This window comes from Dendropsophus ebraccatus, unplaced genomic scaffold (genome assembly GCF_027789765.1).
Source record: "Dendropsophus ebraccatus isolate aDenEbr1 unplaced genomic scaffold, aDenEbr1.pat pat_scaffold_782_ctg1, whole genome shotgun sequence".
Taxonomy (NCBI): Eukaryota; Metazoa; Chordata; class Amphibia; order Anura; family Hylidae; genus Dendropsophus; species Dendropsophus ebraccatus.
Window position 1 is genome coordinate 10001 of NW_027210381.1, and position 5000 is coordinate 15000.

Genomic DNA, 5000 nt, shown 5'->3' on the forward strand with positions numbered 1-5000 from the left:
GGCAGCGTAGGCGATGGCAGCTTAGGCGATGGCGTCACCTAAGGTGCCGCCATCGCCTAAGCTGCCATCGCCTACGCTGCCATCGCCTTAGCTGCCACGCTACAGCGTTCCAGGCTAGGACCTGGCTGCAGCTCGACAGCCCATGTTTATGCTGGAGTGTATTGCCTCGCCTCAGCTCGACTCTTTAACATTTATTTTATTATTATTTTATTTGACAAGGACAAAATGCAAGACATCAGGCAAAGTACAAGGTCAACACACAACATCGATGCCGCCTAACTTTGTTTGGCTTCAACAAGGAACAAGCGGTGTATGCATTTTTATCCGTTCCAGAATGCATCCCCTTGTATTTTACAATCTCCGCAGCAGATGGCGCTGTGTTACGGGCCCAGCGGCGACTCCCGGCCGCTCCGGGGCAGTGAGCCGCGATTGGCCGGTTCGAACCACCCGCCGGCGGCGGGGATTGGCCGGCGCGCGGGGCGCGGCAGCCAATGGGAGCCCCGCCGGCGGCCGCCGTTGACTGTTAGCTTCGGCCGGGGAAAACTTCTCTCCCGACGCCGGCCTCCTGGAGCTCCGGCCCGGGCACAGCTCCCCGGCAGGTCCCGGGGCGAGAACCGGGCCGGGGGGACCGGGCGGCGGCGCGGGGCCGGGCCGCCTCGGGGCTCCGGGAGATCGGGAACGGGAACCGGTGGATGGCGGGGTCCCCACGCCGGCCTCCTGGAACTCCGGCCCGGGCACAGCTCCCCGGCAGCTCCCGGGGGGAAGAACCGGGCCGGGGGACCGGGCGGCGGCGCGGGGCCGGGCCGCCTCGGTGCTCCGGGAGATCGGGAACGGGAACCGGTGGATGGCGGGGTCCCCACGCCGGGCTCCTGGAACCCCAGCCCGGGCACAGCTCCCCGGCAGCTCCCGGGGGGAGAACCGGGCCGGGGGAACGGGCGGCGGCGCGGGGCCGGGCCGACTCGGGGCTCCGGGAGATCGGGAACGGGAACCGGTGGATGGCGGGGTCCCCACGCCGGGCTCCTGGAACCCCAGCCCGGGCACAGCTCCCCGGCAGCTCCCGGGGGGAGAACCGGGCCGGGGGAACGGGCGGCGGCGCGGGGCCGGGCCGACTCGGGGCTCCGGGAGATCGGGAACGGGAACCGGTGGATGGCGGGGTCCCCACGCCGGCGTCCTGGAACTCCGGCCCGGGCACGGCTCCCCGGCAGGTCCCGGGGCGAGAACCGGGCCGGGGGACCGGGCGCCGGCGCGGGGCCGGGCCGCCTCGGGGCTCCGGAAGGGCCGTTGCGGGGACCGGTGTGTGAGAGGCACCCGCGGCCGGGCTCCTGGAACTCCGGCACGGACTAAAGCCGCGAGGAGCTCCCGGTCAGAGAACCGGAATGAGGTCGGATTTGACCGCTTTACCCGGGCCGGAGTTCCAGGAGCCCGGCCACATTCCGGCGACGTCCCGCTAAAACGGGGGCGGTGACACTCGACGCCAGACCTCGTTTCCGCCACCGCCAGCCCTACTCTAAGGGACGGGCGTCCCCCCCGGCGGTCCCCGGAGGCCATCGGATGCGGGCTAAGGTGCATTAAAAGTCGGATACGAGTCAGTGTCCGTCCCGGTTCTCCCCAGCGGTCCCTGGACGCCCTCGGATGCGGGCGAGGGTGCGCCAAAGTCGGATACGAGTCAGTGTCCGTCCCGGTTCTCCCCAGCGGTCCCCGGACGCCCTCGGATGCGGGCCAGGGTGCACCAAAGTCGGGTACGAGTCAGTGTCCGTCCCGGTTCTCCCCAGCGGTCCCTGGACGCCCTCGGATGCGGGCCAGGGTGCACCAAAGTCGGATACGAGTCAGTGTCCGTCCCGGTTCTCCCCAGCGGTCCCTGGACGCCCTCGGAGGCGGGCGAGGGTGCACCAAAGTCGGATACGAGTCCGGGTCCGTCCCGGTTCTCCCAAGCGGTCCCTGGAGGCCCTTGGAATCAGGGCCAGGGTGCACCAAAGTCGGATACAAGTCCGGGTCTTGTCCGGTTCTCCCTAGCGGTCCCTGGAGGCCCTTGGATGCGGGCCAGGGTGCACCAAAGTCGGATACAAGTCCGGGTCCGTCCCGGTTCTCCCCAGCGGTCCCTGGACGCCCTTGGATGCGGGCGAGGGTGCACCAAAGTCGGATACGAGTCAGTGTCCGTCCCGGTTCTCCCCAGCGGTCCCTGGACGCCCTCGGATGCGGGCCAGGGTGCACCAAAGTCGGATACGAGTCAGTGTCCGTCCCGGTTCTCCCCAGCGGTCCCTGGACGCCCTCGGAGGCGGGCGAGGGTGCACCAAAGTCGGATACGAGTCCGGGTCCGGTCCGGTTCTCCCTAGCGGTCCCTGGAGGCCCTTGGATGCGGGCCAGGGTGCACCAAAGTCGGATACAAGTCCGGGTCTTGTCCGGTTCTCCCTAGCGGTCCCTGGAGGCCCTTGGATGCGGGCCAGGGTGCACCAAAGTCGGATACAAGTCCGGGTCCGTCCCGGTTCTCCCCAGCGGTCCCTGGACGCCCTCGGATCCGGGCGAGGGTGCACCAACGTCGGATACGAGTCCGGGTCCGTCCCGGTTCTCCCCAGCGGTCCCTGGACGCCCTTGGATGCGGGCGAGGGTGCACCAACGTCGGGTACGAGTCAGTGTCCGTCCCGGACCGGAGGAGCGGGCGCCGGCGCTGTGGGGAGCCGATCCCGGGCTCCAGCAGAGTCTATTCGGGGACCGGCTTGTCGGGGGCACTCGCGTCCGGGGTCATGGAACTCCGACCCGGACTAAAGCCTCGAGGAGCTCCCGGTCAGAGAACCGGAATGAGGTCGGATTTGAACGCTTCAGCCGGACCGGAGTTCCACGATCCCGGCCAAATTTCTGCCACGTGCCGCTAAAACGGGGGCGGTGACACTCGGCGACAGACCTCGTTTCCGCCACCGCCAGCCCTACTCTAGGGGACGGGCGTCCACCCTAGCGGTCCCCGGAGGCCATCGGATGCGGGCTAAGGTGCATTAAAAGTCGGATACGAGTCAGTGTCCCTCCCGGTTCTCCCCAGCGGTCCCCGGACGCCCTCGGATGCGGGCGAGGGTGCACCAAAGTCGGATACGAGTCCGGGTCCGTCCCGGTTCTCCCCAGCGGTCCCTGGACGCCCTCGGATGCGGGCGAGGGTGCACCAAAGTCGGATACGAGTCAGTGTCCGTCCCGGTTCTCCCCAGCGGTCCCTGGACGCCCTCGGATCCGGGCGAGGGTGCACCAACGTCGGATACGAGTCCGGGTCCGTCCCGGTTCTCCCCAGCGGTCCCTGGAAGCCCTTGGATGCGGGCTAGGGTGCTCCTAAGCCCGGGGAGAGAAGAGCGCCGCTCCGGTAGGTTTCAGCGGGGCGCGGCGCTATGCGGTAGCCGGCGGAGGCTCACCACGGCCGGGCACGCCGAGCGCGCCCGCTCCGGTCCCCGCCGGCGGGACTGTGAGTGCACGGGCAGCCGTCTGGAGCCTCCACGAGCCCGGACACGAAAAAGCGCCGCTCCGGTAACATCCAGCGGGGAGCGGCGGCATGCGGTAGCCGGCGGAGGCTCACCACGGCCGGGCATGCCGAGCGCGCCCGCTCCGGTCCCCGCCGGCGGGACTGTGAGTGCACGGGCAGCCGTCTGGAGCCTCCACGAGCCCGGACACGAAAAAGCGCCGCTCCGGTAACATCCAGCGGGGAGCGGCGGCATGCGGTAGCCGGCGGAGGCTCACCGCGGCCGGGCATGCCAAGCGCGCCCGCTCCGGTCCCCGCCGGCGGGACTTGGAGGCTCTTGGCATCCGGCGGGAGTCACCAGAAGCCCGGGGAGAGAAGAGCGCCGCTCCGGTACCCGCCGCCGGCTCTTGGAGGCTCTTGGCATCCGGCGGGAGTCACCAGAGGCCCGGGGGGAGAAGAGCGCCGCTCCGGTCCCCGCCGGCGGGACTTGGAGGCTCTTGGCATCCGGCGGGAGTCACCAGAGGCCCGGGGAGAGAAGAGCGCCGCTCCGGTACCCGCAGCCGGGGAGCGGCGCTAGGCTGTAGCCGGCGGAGGCTCACCCTGGCCGGGCGAGCCGAGCGCGCCGCTCCGGTCCCCGCCGGCGGGACTTGGAGGCTCTCGGCATCCGGCAAGAGTCACCAGAAGCCCGGGGAGAGGAGAGCGCCGCTCCGGTCCCCGCCGGCGGGACTTGGAGGCTCTTGGCATCCGGCGGGAGTCACCAGAGGCCCGGGGAGAGAAGAGCGCCGCTCCGGTACCCGGCGACGGGGAGCGGCGCAAAGCGGTAGCCGGCGAAGGCTCACCGCAGGCCCGCAAGGCCAAGAGCGCCGCTCCGGTTCCCCAGCGGAGCCGGGCAGCGGGCGGAGGTTCCCCGTCGCGCCCGGGCAAGGGTTCATCCTGCCCGGCACCAGAGACCAAGCCGTCCCGCTCTCCCCGCCGGAGCTCCCGGACTTTGTCATTTTTCTTGGGCTGAGGTCCGCGGAGGAGGAGGAGGAGGAGGAGGAGGAGGCGGCGGCGGGAGCCGGGCGTCGGGCGGCCTCGGGAAGCCGGCGGGCGACATCGGGAGCCCCCGCGGGGATCCTCGGGGCTCAGTGAAGCTGTTCAGACGGGTGTCCCCTCTCCAGAGCCCCGGAGGTGCGGGACCGGCCCTTCCCCCCACCCCAGGCCGAGGTCCTCGGAGCGCCGCCGGCGGGAAAAGTGGGGAAAGGGACCCGCAGACCTCCGGAATGAGGTCGGATTTGAACGCCAGATCCGACCCGGAGTTCCAGGAAGTCGGCAGGGATGCGAGGGAGCTGCCGTAGAAATGGGGGTGGTGACGCTCCTCGCAAGACCTCGTTTCCGCCACCACGCGGAAGAACCGTGAGAGAGGCGTAGGCAAGCCTCTCTCAGGGACGCCGCGACGTGGAAAGCCTAGGCCGGCAGAAGGACAGAGGGATCGCCGCTCAAAGTCCTGGAGCTTTCCGACTTTGTCTCTTTTTTTTTCTTTTCCTTTTTTTTTTACCCCAACGGCGGCGGCGGGAGAAGGACGGGG